This window comes from Cupressus sempervirens, chromosome 2 (assembly GCF_028749045.1).
Source record: "Cupressus sempervirens isolate cs-2001-9-10 chromosome 2, ASM2874904v1, whole genome shotgun sequence".
Classification (NCBI taxonomy): domain Eukaryota; kingdom Viridiplantae; phylum Streptophyta; class Pinopsida; order Cupressales; family Cupressaceae; genus Cupressus; species Cupressus sempervirens.
The window spans coordinates 148,682,513-148,705,593 of record NC_143119.1 but is presented as its reverse complement, the minus strand read 5'-3'; the positions used below and the strand labels follow the sequence as shown (position 1 = coordinate 148,705,593).

General features: G+C 35.2%; 1 protein-coding gene across 1 annotated transcript in view; it reads right to left on the bottom strand.

The window, feature by feature from the left end:
* The window catches only part of LOC149571479 (inositol-pentakisphosphate 2-kinase-like), a 48,789-nt gene extending 27,925 nt beyond the window's left edge, over positions 1 to 20,864 (bottom strand). Inside the window, 1 exon segment of the mRNA XM_089812997.1 lies at positions 20,587 to 20,864. The gene's annotated coding sequence lies outside the window, so the exon portion shown is untranslated.
* Positions 20,865 to 23,081: the final 2,217 nt, after the last annotated feature.

Here is a 23,081-nt window from a genome sequence, read left to right as displayed (position 1 = left end):
GATATGACAAAATCTCCTATGCCATAACCATCATCCGCTTTAGCAACCAAACATGCCATTTCAGTAGGGTTCAACTAAATTACATAACCTCTTGTTCTTGTACCAGTGCCAATCAATGTACCATTCTTATCCTTTAAAATGCAGGTCTTTTCTGTAAACTGCAACTGATATCCCTTGTCAACAAGTTGTCCGACACTCAAAAGATTATGTTTCAATCCATCCACAAAGTAAACATCCTCAGTATTAGTCTTTCTATCAAGAGTAATAGATCATTTTCCTTTTATGTGACATGCTGCATTATTTCCAACTTAATTATTCCTCCATCATAAATATTGAATTTAACAAATTTGTTAATATTTCCAGTCATATGATGGGAACAACCACTATCTATAATCCAATCAAACTATTTCTTCTCAATCTGTGATACTAATGTTTTTTCTTCTTTTACTTCTTTTATTTCTTTTTCAAGACTTTTTTCTTTAATAGCAACAAGTCCTATTTTATCATCACTATCATCTAGGAAATTCACCATCTTAAAATCAATTTCGTCATCCTCATTAACAAAGAAGCAATCCTTAGGTATTCTTGACTTGTAAGGCTTTTTAGGCTTAAACCTCTTTTCTCTTTTAGGACATTTAGAAGAATAATGACCAAGTTCTTTCATGTCCAACAAACAAGAATTTTGTTACCTTCAAGTTCTCTCTTCAATAGCAGGGAAAGTCCTTCATTAATCTTCTTATCTTCTTCCTTTGATGCTCTGCTACTACCAGCATAATCTCCACTTGCACTCGCACTTCTTGTCAATGTAGGTTTGTCTCTCTATACGCTAAAAGTAGTTTCCACTCTAGGCAATCTTCATTCTATTTCATCCACTATTCAGATGACTACAACCTTCCAAGAAGAGTCTCTTTTGTAAAGTTAGGTGTACAAGAAATAACTTGTTCAATCATTTGTGCCCTCTAATAGTAAGAAGGTGTCAAAGTCTTCAAAATCTTCCACACAATCTCATTTTCAGTCTTCACAACTTCTGATTCCTATAACAATCTAAACTATTCTACCAAAGTAACCTCTTATAGTTTCATCTTCCTGCATTTTAGCATCTTGAAACATACATATCCAACTCTGCAATCTAGCCTTCTTAGCATGTTCATTGCCTTCAAATATCTTCTATAAGTAATCCAAATTTCATGTGCAACTCCTAAAGATTTTACCTCTCCATATTCAATTTCAAGAAGAGATGATAATAGTGCTTCTCTATCAAGCATATTCTACATGAATAAATCTTTTTCATCTTGATGACAGAAGTCAAGCTTCTCTTCTCCTATCACTGTCTTCTGATTCAATGTAACTAGCCAATATTCTGAACCCATACACAATAGGTGAGTCTTCATCTTCTCCTTCCAGCTATCATAATTGATTCCATCAAACTTCGAACTTTCTTTCCTGAAATAAGAAGCCATGGATCTCCTCAAGCTGTTAAACATTTCTTTCAAGGACCTGATGCTCTGATACCATTTGTTAGAAAGTAAAGTCCACCAAGATAACTAAGAGGGGGGGGGGATGAATCATTTATGCATTTAAAACAAGTCTCAATATATTTACTAGTTCTAAAACATGTAAACAAAAGATGTAACAACCATAGAAAGATAAGCATGCACAATACCACCAAATATGTTAACTAGGGAAACCCTTAATGAGAGGTAAAACCCCGGTGGAATAATACCCACAAGATGATGTACTAATAGAAAAGTTCCTTGTGAAAGGATGGACTCTGTTAGGAGCCAATGAAATACAATCATTACATATGAGTCCTAACCCTTATTAGGAGACTTTGAATCGTTGTTGTAGGATTCCAACCCTGTTAGGAGTTGTGCCAACCCAGTTAGGAGTTGAAAGGAAGACAACTAAACCCACTATTCAAATAGCCTAAGACTTTTTTTAATCTATCCATGTTCTAATTTGACTAAATAACAACTTCTTCACCAATACAATTCCTTTGAAGCTCACAATACATCCTCAACATCAATCTCTGCTCTGACCTTAGCCAAATTTGCATTCAAGTTTGCATAAACAATAACCATCCATACTAGATACCAATCCACAAGAAGATGACCTTTCCTTTATACCAAGTCCTAAAACAAGTATTGAGTCGACCTTGAGGCTTTCTCAAATTTACAATAAGTAATATAAGACATCATTATGATATTACAATACACATTACATTACAATTATACTCTTTTCCTCGAAGATATTTACAATAGTTGGCTCACAAGAAACAACATACTGAACAGACTTCATAAGTTGATCCAAACTACAATTGTGATTTCACCATATGGAACATAGCATCTTGAACATGTCCTTGAGCATCCTCTGAACACATTGTGTACAATTTCATCTCAGCTAAAAGATATAGCTGATTTAGCAATACCTACTTTCCAGAATCTCTTTGAAAGCTACCTCTAGAAAATATCGCATAACTCTGACATATCTTCACATCTCTTTCTGCACACATAATTGTAGCATCTATACACATTACTAAACAAATGTTCATGAGCGCAAAACCGAACTCGTTGACAGTTGATCGTGCCAAACGCATCTACCTCTGTGACTTTAGTAATCTTTATAAAATAAAGTGAATGTTGACATCAATGGCAACATTTTCATGAATGCAACACATAAGCAATGAATCATGTCTCCAACAATATGCTAACATACTTCCTCATTGGAATACCATCAGCATTCATGCTTACAAGCTTGCATTTTTTGTTTTGAGGGCCCACGTCATTGGAGTTAAGGCCACACAATTATCCACAAGGGCTATGATTTTCTTTGAGGAAGACGTGATATTTCTGATATTGTGGCTGCTACCGGCTATTATCATATTTCATTTTATATTAATTTAGTCAATGTAACTGCATTTCATAGTTAGCATTTTTAAACAAATTCAAATTTCATCAAATAGTGGACTAAATTGTAGAGTAAATTCAATGGCATTTTAGTTGTCCATTTTTTGGATGAATTTCAATATTCTATATCTTAGAAAGCTCAAACATTTCAGCTACTGCATATGATTGTCTAGTTCATTATATATGTGATATCACAAGCTCGCTTGCAAACTGTTTGATGGAATGTCAAACCACTAACTAGTAGAAGAATTTAGCATTTATCTAAACTATAACCAATTAGGGTTATCACATACAATACAATATAATACCCTTACAACCAAGGAAAACATCCTTCCTTTATACCTTGTCCTATTGAGTTGGCCTTGAGGCTTCCTCAATATACAATGAATAATATAGGACCTCATTAAGATATTACATTACATTTACACATGCCAAAATAATATAACCAAGGTGTTGGCTGATTGTAAATCAATCACACGTTATCCTTCAACGGCCCTCACCAAGTGAACTCTAGATTATGCTACCTCGAATGCATCGTCAAGAACATGTCTTTAACCTTAATTCAAGCCCACTCAACTAAATTCCATCTTGCTTAACAAATACAATTGATTTACCTACAAACAGTTTCCTGTGTACTACCCTATGACCAGTCTTCACTATTCCAATTGAAACTCATGCAATCTTGCAAATAACTTTCCACGCACATAGATATAGCATCCAAACATATCCCTGAATACAAATGTAAGCTCACTTAACTCTCCATCCTCTGACCTCACTAAATAAATTTGTCTTTGCAACTCTGACTATCATAACTAAAATACATATATGTTGACATCAATGACAAACCAAACCATGAATGCAACACATTAAAAAAAAAATACAAACACCAACCACTCAGTCATCTCCCCAAACATGCCAACAACCTCCTCCTTTGGAATACCTTCAATATTCATGCTAACAATCTCCCCCTTTGGCATTGATGGCAACATATGATGAAAAACCATGACTGCCAAATGAACTTCCCTATCTGGATTGATGGTTCAATAAAGATCTGAAAAGCTCCCTCGTTGATATCAATTTGCTTTTGAATACTCTCTCTCATAGGTACTACTCTCCCCCATATACTGGATAAGGTTTTCCATGTATACATCTCCCCATGGACATCAATGACAAAGATGCCATTTATCTAAGAATCTGAAGTGCTTTCATGCCTTGTTCTTCTCTATCTGATCAAGTTCCTCTCTCATAGCCTTTATTCAATATTTATCTTTACATGCTTCATCTATTGTCTTAGGTTCAACTTGTGATATCAAACAGATTTCATCTCTTACATGATTTCTTGTCAAAACTCCTTTGTTTGCACTTCCAATAAATGCTTCTTAGGATGAATCCTTGCTACATATCTACGTCTTCTTTGTTCAGGTGTTCCTTGTTCTTCTCTTACTTGTGATCTTGGTTCTTCTCTCTATTCTTCAATCTGCAAATCATTATCAATTCCATAGAATAGTTCTTGTTCATTCAGATTGTTAGACATTTGACTAGTACTTGCATCATCATTAGAATCGTAATCAAGAATCCTTTCTTGTATTTTGAATTTCTCATCAAATTTCACATTACTACTTTCAACTATTGTTCTCAATCTCTTATTAAAACATCTATATGCCTTGTTTTTCAATGAATATCCAAGAAAAATGCATTCATCAATTCTAGGATCAAACTTTCCTATGTCATCTTCTCTTTTGATATAAAATTTGCTTCCAAAATTTATTTAAGTATTTCACAATAGGTGTATGCCCAAACTGAAGTTCATTGGGTGTCTTACCAATACCTTGCCTGATTTGTACTCTGTTGTATTCATGTTTGATAGCTTCAATCGGATAAACCTATTATATATGAGATATAATATATGTGTGTGTGTGTGTGTGTGTGTGTGTTCTTTATATTTGAGATATGAAGTTACTGTTATATGAGAGAAATTTATATATGTATGTATGTATGTATGTGTGTATGTATGTATGTGTGTGTGTGTGATTAAATTTGTTATCATGTTAATTATTTGATTAATGAATAGACATGCCCCATGAAGGGACATGTCTATTCATGGCCTATTCTCGATATATATAAATCTAAGAGGATGTTGCATTTGGAACATACATACCAAACATTATGATAGTGCCAATACATTTGCAGCAGTCCTCTATAAACTAACATGGTATCACAGCCAAGTTCATTGGAGGATTCAAAAATAAAATTCATCAAAAAGATTTTGAATAAACCAACATAAAAGTGCAGATCCTCCCATGTTTATTATCGCAAGGAGAGCCTGCAGATTACTGCAATGAGATCTATGATGTAGAAATATGAAAAATGCTTCTTGGGAGTAATATCACTATGAGTCTATTTTAATATTGACCAAGCTAACACTGCGGACAATGTGGCTATGTATTTATTGGTCCAAGTTTGAACTACTACGCCTACATAGAGAACTATTGACATTTTAGAAACCATCACTTAAAGATGGGAAATTAGCCATGGCAGTGTTTTATAAAAGTGTATGGAGATCATTCAAGTGCATTATGAGAAGAATTTAGATTCAAAATGTGCCTTGGTTGCTAATCCAATCGAATAGGGAATGATAATATATATCCGCAACAAACACATGGCAGAAGATATAAAACAAACAGGAAATGATAAAACGAAATATAGAGACTTTGTGAGAACTATGAATCTAGAAGAGGACCAGCAAATTATGAACGTTGTAGAGAGATACCTGAAACTTGCACCAACTGATTTAATTAGTCCATTGACTATTCATCATTGTCTACGTAGGAAGATACCTATGGCAATGCACAACTACGTCATTCATGTATTGTGAATTATTATCCCATTAAAAAGTATCACGTTAAAACGAGTCATGAATAGTATTGGTTATGACCGATAACGGTAGTATACAGACTACTAACATGATGGGAAGCACCCGATATCACATATGGGCACCAATCATTTTCTTGGGATATTTGGAAATCATTCTCGGTGGGATATGGATCCTTCCAATAAAATTACGACATAATGTTTTATCATTAACAATGACATTAAGCGAATACTGAGGAGCTATCAAACTAGAATGCCCAATGGGATCTACTATTCACAAGTTTTCACTAACACTCACGCTGAAGATATCGAAAGTCATTATACATCTGCAATTTTCAGTATCTGCATGGTTTGTTTAGGGGTTGATAGAGATTTCAATAGTACCAAAGTTAATAACCATTTATTGGTTACTGAATTGTTTTAAATATATTATCAAGAGTATATAAGTTAGAGCAATAGTTGAACTTTGGAGTTGGTGGTTGGAATATGTCAACAACAATAATTTCCTCTTAGATGGAGCTTCCCATATGCAAAGTTACAGTGCACTAGTTGATATTCTCACACAATAAGTTGTCAAATACTATTAGAGAATATTTACGAGAAACATTGTAAGTATCCTTACAAGCGAAATCTTAAAAGGGGATATTGGTATTTAGAAGTGAAGTCAAGGAGTCCAATAAGAGGGGACATTACTAAAATATCAAGGATATGCAAATAAGTATTTATTATTCTTAAATTTTTCATTTGTCTACTCATTATTTTTGGTTATATATGTACTATAAAAATTATTTGCCTTAATCTTTTCCTCCAAGAATGTTCTTGCAGGAAAAAGAGGGAGATTCAGAGAGAGACTGACATTTCAAGTAACCTTGAAAGGGAGGGAGCAGATAGAAGATATGATTCAATCAACCTTTGGTGATCTCGGTCATATTGATTTAGAGGGAGTAAACCATGTTGAGATGGATTCTCCAGTAATCAATAAAATGTAGCAACAAAGAGGACTGTGATTCATGAATATACCTTGTGACTATGTGATTCTAATGGGCCTACCCTTTGTGTACATCATGAGGAAGTGACAATTTCCAAATGATGTCACTTAGATTTGCAGAAGTTACTATAAGGTGACGATCTTACAATAACTTGTATTATGAGATCAAACAAATTGAGTATATGGTGAATGTCTTGCATCTCAACATTCTAGAAGGCTATTACTCAAAGAGTATTTGGTGAACATTATTGATATTCTGGGAGACCAATACTCTTGATATCAAATGTGATATCAAGACTTTTTTGAGTACTTGGTGAATATCATATTGATATTCTGAGAGACCAATACTCTTGATATCAAATGTGATATAAAAATCTTTTTGAGTACTTGGTGAACATCATTGATATTTTGGAAGACCAATACTCGTGATATTGAATGTGATATCAAATGGTAGTAATCATTTGAGATATCAAATGAGATATCCTTAAAATAGTTATTTGTAATATTATGTTGAAGTAATATTTATTCTTATGTGTTTATCCTTCTAGGGAGCGTTGATGTTTGATAGCTTCAATCGGATAAACCTATTATATAAGAGATATAATATATATATGTATATGTGTTCTTTATATTTGAGATATAAAGTTATTGTTATATGAGAGAAATTTATGTGTGTGTGTGTGTGTGTGTGTGTGCATGTGAGAGAGAGAGATTGAATTTGTTATCATATTAATTATCTAATTAATGAATAGACATGTCCCATGAAGGGACATGTCTATTCATAGTCTATTCTCTCTATATATAAATCTAAGAGGATGTTACATTTGGAACATACATACCAGACATTAAGGCAATACCAATAAATTTGCAGCAGTCCTCTAAAAACTAACATGTTTGTGGTGTATATTGCGGTGTTTATTGCTTCTCTCCAATAAATATGTAATACATTTCCTTCCAGCATCATAGCTCTTGCTGCCTCACTCCCTGATTTGTTCCTTATTTCTACTATCTCATTTTATTGTGGTGTTTTTATAGCTGAAGGTTGTCTTTTAATCCCATTGTCTTTACAGAAGTTATTGAACTGATTTGACATAAATTCTCCTCCTTTGTTTGAACTTGTATATTTTATCTTCAATTCTGATTCATTCTCTACTTTAGTCTTGAATAACTTGAATTTCCCAAAAGCTTCAGATTTCTCTCTAAGAAATGCTACCCACATCATCCTTGTAAAATCATCAATAGAAGGAATAAAGTATCTTTCACCATAAAATGCTCTTGTTCTTGTAGGACCACATAAATCTGTGTGCACAATCTCCAATTTTCCTGATGTAGTAAATATCTTGCTTGGAAAACAGCTCTTTCTCTATTTAGAGGGTTTTACAATCATAGGTAGATCTCTTACTGCATTTGTAGTACTGATCTTCACAATGTTATCAAAGTTTATATAATAGAATATCTTACGTCACAATCAATCGTCATCCACTTTAGCAACCAAACATGTCTTCTCGGTAGGATTCAATTGAGAAACATTACCTTTAGTCTTTGTACCTATTTCAATCAGTTTACCATTGTTGTCATTGATTATGCATGTCTTCTCAGTGAATTGCAAAAGATATCCCTCATCAACAAGTTGTCCAACACTCGTAAAGTTATATTTCAATCCATCAACAAAATAGACAACCTTTGTGTTAGTTTTTCCATCAAGTGTAACAGATCCTTTCCCCTTAATAGAACATGGTGTATTGTTAACAACTCTAACTACTCCTTCATCATAACTGTTAAATTCAACAAATTTACTCATCTCACCAGTCATATGATGTGAGCATCCACTATCTATGATCCAATTTGACTTTTTCTTTTATACATGTGATACTAATGCTTTTTCTTCTTTTTCAGGACTTTCCTTCCTAAATGCCATGGGTCTCCTTAAGATGTTAAACTTCCTGATCAAGGACCTTTTGCTCTAATACCAATTGTTAGAAAGTAAAGTCCACCAACACAACTGAGGAGGGGGGGGTGTGGATCAGTTGTGTGCTAAAACAACTTAAATTAATCTTATCAAATCCAAATCTTATAACCAATATACGCAACAACCATAAGATAAGAATCATACACAATAACACAAGATTTTGAAGATAGGAGATTTCCACAATCCATGAAGTATGCAGTTGTCTTTCTGGGCCAAGATTGTGTAAAAAAATTTAACCATCAAATGGTTAAAAAATTTACACAATATTGGCCCAGAAAGACAACTGCATATAACACAAGATTTGTTAAGTAGGGAAACCCTTGATCAGAGGGAAAACCACGATGGGAATAATGTCCACAAAATGTACCCATAAAAATTTCTTGCAAAAGTATGTGAACCTATTAAGGGCCAATTACATACAATCAGTACATGTGAATCCTTGTTAGGAGACTTTGAATCCTAATAGAAGATTCCAACCCTATTAGAAGTTGTTTCGACCCAATTAGGAGTTGATAGGAAGTCAACTAAACCCAATGTCCAAATTGTTTTAGAATTGTTCCACAAAATAGATCTTTAGGATAATATATTCAAGGATGAACTAACCAATACAACTTCTTTGACAATGCAATTGTTTTAGAGTTCTCAACACATTTCCATCATCATCTTCTGCTCTGATCTCACCAAGTTCACATCCACTAACCACATCAATAGTACAATACAATATGATACCCTTACAACCAAGGAAAACATCTTTCATTTATACCTTGTCTTAATAACTAATTGAGTCAGCCTTGAGGCTTCCTCAATGTACAATGAATAATATGGGACCTCATTAAGATATTACATTACATGTTACATTGCATTTACACATCTCAAAATAACATAACCAAAAAGTCAGTTGACAATGAATAAATCACACGTTATCCTTCAACGGCCTACACCAAGTGAACTCTAGATTTTGCTACCTCGAATGGATCATCACAAACATGTCTTCAACCTTAATCCAAGCTCACTCAACTGAATTCCATCTCTCTTAATAGATACAATTGATTTAACAGTAAATAGTTTTTCCTTTGTATTGCCATGTGACCAGTCTTCAATTATCCAACTAAAACTCATGCAATCCTGCATATAACTTTCCACACGCATAGATATAGCATCTAGACATATCCCTGAATACAAATATAAGCCCCCTTAACTCTCCATCCTTTGACCTTGCTGAACAAATCTACCTCTACAACTCTGACTGTCATAGCCAAAATACATATATGTTGACATCAATGACAAACCAAAGCATGAATGCAACACATAGGCAATCAATACAAGTGCCAACCACTCAGTCATCTCCCCAAATATGTGAACAATCTCCTCCTTTCGAATGCCTTCAATATTCATGCTAACATAGAATTCCTACATCTTCATGGTAATTAAATTAGCACAATCTTTATACATGCAACATTTATTTCACATGCATATAATGTCCTCCACTATGTTAGCGGGTTTCAAAATATATAAATTCTTCAAAGAAGATGTTCAATTTATTGAAATCGATATAAATGCACCTTAAATCAGCTATCCCTAATCATTATATTGTGTAGGATGAATTCTATTTAGTAATAATGCCTTTCTCATATCACTTTATAGTACAGATTAATTTTCTCTACATAATCTAAAATTCAAAAAATATAATTAGACTTAATGTTGTATGATTTTTGTTTGGAATCGTTAATCAACCTAAGGTATTGATCTATGACCGTTTATCTTTTACTTCAAAATTAATAGTTTTATTTAGATAGCACACTAGATTATTGTATTGCCTCCTTGCACCTAGCTCAGTTCTGTTGAATTTCTCGATAGTTGCGCTAGAGATCAGCTCTAAGTTCTCAGTTGGAATTTCTCTAAAACTATTCATCCTCTCCTATTCACTGGTTATACTCATTGTCAATGTGACTCCTTGTTCCTGAGTGGTACCATTTTTTTTCTACCATAATTGTCTCTGACTTTGTGGGACTTCGTCATTGTTGACGTTGCATTATTGTTGGTGACTATTCATCGGCATGTGCCTTTTGTGTGTTGAGCTGGCATCATTCAAGTATCTTGAGCAGCATAAAATGTTTGTGTTCTAGCTATGATATGTTATTGTGTCGATTCTCATTCTTGCCTGATGGTGATTATTTGTGTCTCATTAATCATTTATCATGGTGTCACTTCCTTCTCTTTGTAACAGTTTCCTCCTAGGCATGGAGGCGTCATTTCAATTTTTCCCACTCTTATGTTCTCTCTTTACTAAGAGAATATTGATCATTGATGCATGGTCAAGTGATCGAGTTCTTTTGTCAAGAGAATTCAATTGACGTAAAGTCTTGTGTGGCTGGTAATATATGTTATCTGCAATAATAATTTTGATGTATATGATCTCCAACTTTCAAGTATGCCTTCTTCCCTCTTCTGCTATTGAAGATTGTCAAGGCATATATGTGAGTTGTCTATGTCATGTAAATTTCAAATAATGTCCTTGCATAATGCTTTTGCTCAAGAATGGTACTACGCAAAACGAATGAGGAAAGAAAAACAAGTTAACTAGTCCCAACATGATGCTCCCACATTGCTCTTGCGCTATTGTGTTATGACTTCCTTGTTCTTAGCTCCCATACTGCTACCCTTCATCCATGGCATCCTTAATTTATGTGCTTTGTACCCGTGGTTGTAGTTTTGCTTGTTCTTTATGTCATCTTTTCTTCCACTTTGCTCTCAGTATCATTTCAATTCCTCCCTTGCAATTTGTTCCTATCATTTGGTTTGATCTTTGCATTGTCATTTAGTGAAACTTGCTCCCGCCATTGTTTTTGCTCTATTTTGCTCCCTAGCCATCTACTCCCACTGTTTTTTACTAGCAATCTTAGATATCTACGTTTTGGCTCTCACGCTTAGCTCTTGCGGGTTGCCCGCCCTCCTCGGGCATTAGTCTGGCAACCCTCTTCCTTTTTTGACATTTGCAGGCTTCCTATTGTGGTGTTTTGTTTTGTTTCCCTCTGCTCTTCGGGCATCACTCTCCTACAACATCTATGTATTGCTTCTTTGCATTGTCTTTGTGTTCCTTTTTGCAATTTTAGCTTGCCTAGCTTTGTTGGTGTCCGTGCACCTCCATACACCATTGGGCTTCACCTCTCACTGCTACGCCTCACAATTGGCACACAATTGGTTTGGGGCTTCCTCCATTACTCCATTGTTCTTCCTGCTTCAGTACATTCAAGTTTCTTGGTCTGGGATACTGTTGTGGGTATACTGACCGCACCATGGACCCTCTACCCACTCCCATCACATCAACGGCTTGCAGAGCAATTTGGACAGTGAGTTTAGTTGACTTCCTATCAACTCCTAACAGCGTTGAAGCAACTCGTAACAGGGTTGGAATCTTCTAGCAGGGATTCAAAGTCTCCTAACAGGGACTACATGTACTAATTGTATTTCATTGGCTCCTAACAAGGCCTTATCCTTTCATGAAGAACTTTTATATTAGTACATCATTGTGGGCATCATTCCCACTGGGATTTTCCCTCTAATCAAGGGTTTCCCTAGCTAACATATCTTGTGTCATTGTGCATGGTTATCATCTTGTGGTTGTTCCATCTATTGGTTATATATTTCAGATTTGATAAAGTTAATTTAAGTTGTTTAAAATGCATAACTGATTCAGCCTCTCCCTCCATCAATTATATTGGTGGACTTTACTTTCTAACAAACATTTAGAGAGAAGATGAACTGAATACATGTATCTCGTTATCTTTTCTAGCTTTCATAGTAAAAGACTTCCTTAGCTAGATTGGGGTAATTCTTTGTCCAATAAAATAATCGAAGATGCATGTTAAAAAATGTTACAAAATTAATTAAAAATTAGAATTTTGGATTTACCAAACTAATCGTTGTATCGTTTTAAGTTTCTCTCAACAGCACAAATTCCTAATGTAACAAAACAGAGTTTTTAGGAAGTATGTGCAAAAATGTGAAATCCAACAATGAAGTTTCCCTCCAAATGTTTTGGTTGTTCATATTCCAAATAATGCTTGGTGTTGCTGCATTGTATGAAATTTGAAATTAGTTGACAATAAAAAGGATTGTCGTGCTTGAGAGTGGACATAGCCTTTATGGTGAACCACTATGAAATTAAGTTCTCTTTTTGTATCTGTCTTGGATCATTCAATTCCTTTGAATTGTTGTCAATCTATTTTAACAATTGGTATCAAAGTTGTGGAGGTGTTTGATTAGGTGGCGGGAGAGATTGAAATTTGGGTGGGAGCAATATCGGTTGAAGGAAAGATAGAAAAATTCGAGGAGAGATGTAAAGAGGATTATCTCTATGTAGAAAATTTGTGGCGCCCAATGTACAATAAAGAAAAGAAACCAGCAGCCATGTCAGATGAAAATTGGGATATTCTTTAGAGAAAAGCATTTGAAGTTATTCGGACATACTTATATCTTTGTATAGCAATTAACATGTCCAAGGGAACCACAACTTCTGATTTGATGAGCGCATTGGATAAATGGTATGAAAAGTTTGTAATTTCCCCATTTTTTAGTTGTGGCAGATTTGATGGATTCAATCTATTATTGGGTCCTTGTAGGCTAATACTGGTGTTTAGAGGGCCTTGTTGTGGAGTTATTAGGCTCTCCAGTGGCCTATTGTAATGTCCCCATCTTTTAGCCTCTTAATAGAGTTCTTAGCTTTTCATTCTCCAAAGGCTAAGTGGAGAAATATGGAGAAATTGATTAAATTAATTTCTTATAAAGTTGGTAACACTAAACCTTGCTTTTCCTTACTTCTCCACTTAGCCTTTGGAGAATGAAAAGCTAAGAACTCCATTAAGAGGCTAAAAAATGGGAACATTACACCTATGGTAAGTTTCGGCTCCATTTTGAGGGACTTCCTACTTATAGTAAGTCAACAATTGCTTCTGATGAGCTGAGAGGAGTTAGAGAAGTTGAGTGATGCTCTCAATTTTTATTTTTGTCTTCCGGTTTGAGCTCCAAAAATCTTAGATGGAGCATCTATTTTTAGTACGTCACCCCGTCAAGTTCATTCATTGTCTTTCTTCATCGGGATCACTCGTGTTGTCAAATTTTGATTATGATGCTTCTTTAGTCATTCTCGCAAGACAGGTTTATTATTATTATTATTCAACTAAATATGTTGAGGTTGCTATTTTTGTTGGTATTGTATATCGGCCACCTTAGTGTCATATCTCATTATAGCCAGGTTGAAAAGTTTTAAATCTTGGGCACAAGAAACAATGACCTTGTGTGTCAAAATATCATAATATGGTTGAAAATGTCATTTTTGGAGCCAAAGGAAATTAATAAATTATACTGTGTGCTTAAGTATAAAGCAAAGAGGCTTTTAAGTGAAAGGTGTCTGAAGAAGTCACCTTTATTTATTATAAAAGCAATGCTTTGTGAGGAATTCATTCATTCATGTCTAATGCTTTTGATATAATTTCTTGTGAGTGTTTGAGTTATGAAATTTCTTGAGGATTGATTCCTCTTGAATTGTTCAACAATTTGCTGCTGTTCTCTAGCAAATTGGATTGGGTTTCCTGGATCTGAATTTTGCAATCAAATCATTTCAGAGATATAGTGAATTGAGTCATTTCCATAATATGATTTGGGCATCTTCTCTACTATAATTTTCCTGTGACTGCAAGGCTGCTTATTGTTGCAATCATTGGCAACTCGCTGCTGCTGCATTTATATACATTGGGAGCCTGCAATTATATTTTGTGAGGCAGCATTTCTTTCAGAAAGCTCAGCGTTCACTGTTTGGCGTTGGAATTCAGCTGGGAATATTGGCCTTTCATGTTATAACTGCTACAAATACGATTTCAATACAGATTCCTCCAGGTTCCTCTTCTCAATTGTAATTTCATTGTTATTGAGAGAATAATTCTTTGCAACTTTCATAATGATAAGTAGGAGATGATTTCCACAGCTAGTCAAATTGTGATGTGAATATCAGGATTTAACTGTGTGATATTCACATCACAACTTTCATAATTGCAAATTATTGTTGGAATCCAATTTTTGGCATAGCTAGAAGTTGCATTGGTGTTATGTTTGTTTCAGCATTTTATTATTCAATTAGAAATCCAAAAATTGCAAAACCCCAAAACAAAACAAAAATCAAACACTTCTTCACCATTAGCTACAGAACGAGCCAGCTGGGCTTTTTACAAAGTCCTCGACATCAGAAGAAATTACAACCAACGTTTGGGTGCTTGATTCAAGAGCTTCATTCCATGCCACCCCATGTAAAGAGTTTTTTCAAAGCTTGCAAATTGGTGACTTTGGTAAGGCTTTTCTTGGTAGAAATGTTTATTATGGTGTTATAGGCATAGAGGATGTCTTTTCTAAAACGAAAAAATGAAAATATTTGGCTGCTAAAAGATGTTAGATATGTTCCTCAGCTGCAAAGAATTTGATTTCAGATAAACAATTGGGTTCTCAAGGGTGTGAAATCAGTTTTGAATCCAATATAGGGAAAGTGAAAAAAGAGGCCTTAATAATTGTTCGGAACAGCAAGACTGACACCTCGTATGTAGTAGAGGTTCATTCTGAAGTGGGAGTTGTATCACAACTAAAGGTAGTAGATTTTGCGATGATAGTGCAGATGTCAATTGGGTGAAGTCCAGCTCAAAACTCAACCATGTGTTGGGAAGGCCTGATAATAAAGTCTGTGCTGAAGAGACCCAGCTATAATGTAAAAGGTTTGGTTTTAATTTTTCCTGTAAATTTGCAGATCCCAGTTTGTGACCCACACAATGATAGAAAAAAGACACTGACATCTCCAATTACAAAGGTACTGGCAGATGATAGGACACCTATGGAAGACAGTGTTCATGATGAGGCTTTTAACACCGAGCTTCAAGACCATTTCATTCCTCATGGCAATGAAGATTTTAAAGGCAACAAGAGAGATGAAATAACTCAAGGTATTTATGATCCTGATTTAGAATCTGTGCCATCGCTGAGACTGAAAATAAGGGCAACATCGAGGTTGCAGGCTATGCCCAATGGTGATAATGAAAATTACCATGCCATTGAAGCTGGTGAAGGGCAAGAAAAGAGAGGAAGAAAAAAGCATGGAAGAAGAGATTTGCATCTGATGGCCATAGAAACAATGGAGATGTCAATGGAAAATTGAGGTTCAAGAGGTTGTGTGTATTTTGGGATAACAGCCATGGGAAAAAGAGTAGTTATCGGGATGCAGCCATTGAGCTTGGAAAGGAGGCGGTTTCAAGAAATATTGATCTAGTTTATGGCGGAAGTAAGCGTGGGACTGAACAGTCTAATTTCACAAGCCGAAGGAAGTTGCCATGTTTTACGAGTTATTTCGAAGATGCTAAGCCTCAAGAGATTATGGAAGTATCATTCCCAATGAAGGCCTCGCTTGAGGATTTCAAACCAAAAAGTGATATGTTTATGACAGTCACAACACCAGACATGTCTCCTGTACATATTTCTCTCTTTTAGGATAGATATCAAAGGACAGCTAATGTTTCAGTGTGGAATTTGTCGTCCAAGACAAGAGGAATGAGTGGAGGAATCCTGGACTTGAAGCCACAGGCTGAGGAGAAATGCCAGGCCAACTCGGCTACAGCACAGAGCCTCAAAGATAAATATTTAGCTTCAACCACTCATTGTACAGAATCCAGATGATGCCGTCAGATGGGAACAAATTTTTGCATAGATTCCAGATTCAGGGGATTTAGGGGAACTATCTATTGAGGCTGACCATATGCTTGATACAGGTTTTGACCCTTATATTCACAAAATGTCCCCCTCAAATGCACAGAGATATCATGTAGAGAATTTGTATGAAGGGAAAAGAATAATTTGGGCATTTGACATAGAAATAATAGCTGTGAAGGGATCAAGCTTCATCTCTAGTGCCATGGAGAAGCCAAAGTGCTTTGTCATCAAGAAATGGAATGCTGAGATGGACTTCTAATTCGTGTTCCAGTCCAACCAAAGTACTTTCAACAGCGAAGAGTGTATTGTTGCATGTAAACATGCCTTCCCTTTCACTACCTTAGGTGGTTAAAGACCCATTAAGTCTATCCTTTAGAAGGGGAGATTACACAAAGGTGAGCAGAGGATTGGAGCATTTCAGGCTACCAGAGAATGGAACGAAGTGTGGTCTCCATTTGGGGAATGAGGTTTCATCTCAATTTTCTAAGAGTATTGTCTATAATGTCCCCATCTTTTAGCAACTCAGTGGAGTTCTTAGCCTTTACGTTCTCCAAAGCCTAAGTGGAGAAATAAGAAATTGATTAAATTAATTTCTTATAAAGTCATTAAATAAATTAAAATTAAAAGGTGACTTTATATGTAATTAATTTAATTTTCTACAAGCACAATTAATTATTTTATTGCAAGGAGAAGCTTTTAGACAGTGCATTAATTATTGAAAAGGGGAAAGCCTCTCGTAATTTAATTTTCTAGAAGCACAATTAATTATTGTATTGTAAGGGAGAAGTTTCTAAAGAGTGCATTAATTATTGGAAAGGGGAAGCTTATAGTAAATGCAATTAATTAATATTTTATTTTCTTCTAGAAGGGTGAAGGAAAAGTATAAATAGAGGTGGGAGCTTCATCGTTTAGCATCCGATTATTGTGAATGGCATTTGATAAGAACTTGGATGTGTGAGTTATAGATTTGTTCTTGGCATTAGAGGACGTCTATCCACTCTTGTGACATTCTAGACATCATTCCCTTGGGGTTTGGCTTTTGGAATTCATTGCTATGTATTTGATTTTATTAGTTTGAGAACTAATATTATTTCAGCAGTGGTTCAATCTTCAATTTGCATAAATTCCTTCTTGTTCATGTTATATGGTTTCAAAATCTATGCAAAAACATTAAAATCTTTATCAGCAGTTGATTCAGTTCTTGGGCATTTCCAGGGTGCCCATTACAGTGGTATCAGAGCTTGCTTGCAAAGTGCTTCACGAAGTTATAACCGGTAGCTGCCCATTAAAGTGGTATCAAAGCAGTTTCCTACCATCTGGTGGGGTAGGAAATTTATATTATTGTTAGATTTTCTATTGCATTTAGAGTGACCAGCACTCTAGCATTTTCTAGCCATGGACAAGCATAGGAGGACAGGCAGTTCTAGAAGTCAGTGGAGTAATGATGAAATTAGCGCGATGATGAATGCTTTGCGAGAGGGTATGGAGAAACTTGAGCTTCATCAACAAAAATTGAGGGAGAGCTTTTCAAATCCAGAGACAATTGAAAGTGCAGCGAGGTATATGGTTTCTGCTTTTAGAAAGCGAAGATCAAGGTTGCAAGGAAGGAAGTTTGAGTTTTCTGCAACAGGAGTCTCTGATGCAAATGTACCTATATTTAGTATGACACCTGCTAGTCCTATCTGCAGTGTTGATGATGGACTTATTTCACAGGGACATGTGGTAGTGTTAGTGGCAGCAGAGGATAGCAGCACTAAGCTTCAACAAGTTGAGACTCCCAGAGCTGTTGCTACAGTTAGTGCAGAGACAATTGATGCAGTTGTTACCACTAATACTTTCGGCTCTCTCGAGGACAAGATTATTATTGAAGATTTGTATGTGAGATCTCATGGTGTTGCCCCAGTGCAGGAGATAGTTGATTCCTCAGGTGGGATCAAGACACGTATAGAGCCACCCAGCTATGATGTTGGTGATGTGGGCATTTTAGCGGAGTTAGTAGATGTGTGTTTATGCTCTAGTATTATTGATTTGCAATCTGGCGTTGAATCATGTGTGCAGAGTCAGGAGTCCACATATAAGGCTTTGTCAGGGAATGGCGATGCAGCAATAGTGGATTAGGAGAATGCGAGGATACTGTCATATCAGCAGCCACTTTTGTGTCAGTTGAACCATCCAATAAAGAGTTTAGCAATATGCATGCAGATGTTGATGTGTGTTCTAATGATGGCACACATGTTGATGATTATGAGTTTTCATCAACTACAGATTCGGTTTAGTTTTCTGTTGTGGCAGTTACTGTTGTTCCTATGTCCATATATTTCGATGTAGCTACATCTTTTCCAATGCATGTCGGTGATGATCAAGATTCCAATCCAATATATATTATGTGGGTGGATACAGGGAAGAAGAGGTTTCATAGATCTTTTACGGAGTTGTCTTTTGGTGACTGACTTCTACATCATCAGCACAAGTTTTGGGTGCTAGGTTGCAAAACATGTGGTTGGTCTTGATGATGTTGGTTTGCAGTTTGTTTAATGTCTACAAGGATATCACATACTACTTCATTTGGGTTCCAGGTGGAGATTGGAGTTCATTGTGTTGCTGGATTGCTTGAGGACAAGCAATTTCAAGTTGGGTGGATTGTAATGTCCCTATCTTTTAGCAACTCAGTGGAGTTCTTAGCCTTTACGTTCTCCAAAGGCTAAGTGGAGAAATAAGAAATTGATTAAATTAATTTCTTATAAAGTTATTAAATAAATTAAAATTAAAAGATGACTTTATATTTAATTAATTTAATTTTCTAAAAGCACAATTAATTATTGTATTGCAAGGAGAAGCTTCTAGACAGTGCATTAATTATTGGAAAGGGGGAAGCCTCTAGTAATTTAATTTTCTAAAAGCACAATTAATTATTGTACTGCAAGGGAGAAGTTTCTAGAGAGTGCATTAATTATTGGAAAGGGGAAGTTCCTAATAAATGCAATTAATTAATATTTTATTTCCCTCTAGAGGGGTGAAGGAAAAGTATAAATAGATGTGGGAGCTTCATTGTTTAGCATCCGATTATTGTGAATGGCATTTGATAAGAACTTGGATATGTGAGTTACAGATTTGTTATTGGCATTAGAGGACATCTATCCTGTCTTGTGGCATTATAGACGTCATTCCCTTGGGGTTTGGCCTTTGGAATTATTGTTGTGTATTTGATTTTATTAGTTTGAGAACTTATATTATTTCGGCAGTGGTTCAATCTTCAGTTTGCATAAATTCCTTCTTGTTCATGTTATATGGTTTCAAAATCTATGCAAAAACATTAGAATCTTTTTCAGCAGTTGGTTCAGTTCTTGGGCATTTCCAAGGTGCCCATTACATTGTCATTATGGTTTGGAATGTCAGCACAGCCATTAAGTTTTACTAAATCTGATGTTGCTTAGAAAAGACTTATTAAGAGTATTCTTGAGCAGAACTTGGAGATGCCTAAGTTGCAGAGCTTTTCCGGGCTTGATTAAAATGCAAGATTATTGGTTTGCAGAAGCAGTGGTTGAGTTTGGGAGATTGTAATAATCTGTAACCGAACAGTCAAATTTCCCTCCAAATCTCTTGGCTGTTCGTATTCCAAATATTGCTTGTTTATAAAAGGATGTTGTTGCTGCATTGTATGAAATTCGAAAACAGTTTATAATAAAAAGGATTGCCCAGCGAACCACCATAAAATTAAGTTCTCTTTTTGAATCTCTGTTTTGTATTATTGAATTCCGTTAACCCTTTGTCAATTTATTTTAACAATACGAACATCGGTGCGCTCAACACCATATTCAGTAACAATTATTAATGAGTTCAAAAAGTTAACCAAACTTGAACTGTCCGTATACTAATCTGCAAATAGGTAGCAGTGGACTGCTTCATACCAAGTAACAAATATGCGAAATGGAAAAGAAAAATGTAACATGCAGAATACAACAGGTCTTTATTTTCAGAAAAGGCTTTAACTTACAGAAAGAGAGGGTAAAGCAAAATAAGTCTTACGAGCTGTTATTGTAACTGCAAATGCATAGAAATGGCATTGTTAATGATTGATCAAAGGCATTTGTTATGATATTAGTATATACCTGGAATGCGAGAGGAAAGCTTCCACCAGTTATGATTTGGATACTGAAGAATGCAAATGCTCATTTCGCAAGGATTAGATTCATGAGCTCTCTGGCATGTATGCAAAGCGTGACAATAAAATAAAGACACGTGAACTGCTTTGCAAATGCCACTTCCACCAGTACCTTCATTTTGGTGATATGCTTAGTTTTCGCCGCTGGTTGCCAGATGGTTTTACACAAGCAAAAATGCCAGCCACCAATCTGAAATCCAAGATAGATTGAAATGAAACCTTGGTTCAAATCCTTTTTTTTTAATACTTTGTCTGTTTGGTAACTGGAATTAGAATGGAATTGGCATTCTGAATTTTTAAAAAAATCAAATCTATTGTTTGGGTATGCACAGTTGGAATTGGAATTGAGAAAAGTAGAACGCAGTATTCCAATTTGACTCTGAAACAAGAACTTGAAATTCCTTTAGGCCCTATTTGGTTGTGGGAATAGAAATAGGGGAATAGGAATAGCTATTCTAAAATACTTATTCTGGAATAGAAAATGGGGGTACATATTTCTATTCTCTGTTTGGTTCGGCCAGAAATTTGATAGGAATTCACGGACCCAAAAAATTATGTTTAAAATAAATAAAACTGGAATAGGAATATGTATTCCAATTCCATCTATTTGGATAGAATTGCAAAACCTCATTTTTGGGCTAAAATTGGAATATGTATTCCTATTTTATTTCGTATTCCAATTTTGATTTGGTGCATCCAAACAAAGAATTCAAAATTTTAAGAATTTACATATGCCTATTCTGCTTGTATTCCCATTGCCAAACAAGGCTTTAAAATACTTGTTATTTGAAATTCCTATTTTAATTTCCATTTTAAATCTCATTTTTTTTAAATGAGGATTTCAACTAAAGTAAAATTTAATTGGGTTTGACCTCAGATGCCTATTTGGGGGCACCTATTTTTGCACAAATTTTTGAAATTTAATTTTTTTAATGGAGAAAAAAATTTCTACTATTACTTGCTCATATGTTTGGATTAAATAAAATAACTATTACTGCACATATCTAAATTCTTTCCTCTTTCTTTTAACTTTTTCTTCAATTTTTATTTTGCAATGAACATTGACATTTTTGGCATATGCAGAGTTGGAAGCATCATAAATAGGTCCTTGAAAAAATTGGAGATATAAATAGCCTTTCTCACTGTGATTTTTATACTCATTTTTTGAACCATATATTTGTATTTTGAACCAAACGTGTTTGGAATAAAAAATTTTGAATATCAAATATTTTTAAGTTTGAACCAAATAGTCCCAAAACAATTTCCAAAAATCATAATCTGGATTTCAAGTTCCAAAATCTCAAATCAAGGGTTTCAAATTTCAATTTCTAAATCATATTCCAGCAACTAAACTAATGCAGTGCAAGGCAAGAGAATCCCCAAAGGAGATGTTCTAGCCCCCAACTATATAACCACATAGTGGAAACAAAACAGCAAGAAATAATAATGCAAGATCTAATACCAAATCACAACTCTTTATTCATAGATATAACTGATTACATGCAATATGCCCGGTTATAAGACCTTTCGGGTTAGGGCCAAATACAAACAACTATTACAAAATATAATCATTTCTACAAGATCCAACAAGATCCAACTTACAATCAATCTCAGCTAGTCCAGATACACAACTAGATAAGAACGCCAAGAGGAATCCACACTTATACCCTCAGGTCCAGCAAGAGATCCTCTAGTTCCTAAGTCGCAACTCTAACTCTTCAAATTCGCATCTATCCTTCATTCCGTCCCAACCCCATTGACTAAAAGACTCCACAAGACCCCTACTTATACCAATCTAAGCCACAAGTCAACCCAGAACACAAATTAAATACAAATTCATAAATTAAATGCCACAAGTCGGCCTGCAACAACAATTAAATGTTCAGAAATTGATATCTGAGTAAAATCGCGATGTCTCTTAGTTTCGATTGAATTAGAACTCGTACTTTGAACCGTGGGTATAAATATAGGTCCTCTACAACCCCTTAAATGCACAAAGGTTGATTCCCCAAGGAAAAGTGTGCATCCATCTTGAAAGTCACACATAGCAGACTGTCGTGTGAAACTGTCAAAAATTGATACTTCGAGAGAATTGTCATATCTCCCAACCTACAATGAATTAGGACTTGTGCTCTCGACGTAAGGAAGTACTCTAGGCCCTCTTCAATCTCTGAAGTGTGCAACCTCTCATTCATTGTGTAAAATTAGTTACATGCCTCGCAATAAGTATCCAGACACCAGAAAAGCGTAGTTCTAGCAGCAATGTAAAAACAGTTCAAACTTCAACTCAATCCATCCAATCTCTATGAAATCATGAGGAAAGGTTCCCTAATGTGTCTCCAACACATCCCTAACCATGCAAACATAACTCCACCAAAATCCAAGCTCGATGCTCCTCAACACTTAACCAAAATCCCTCCAAACATGTAGGATTGCAGGAAA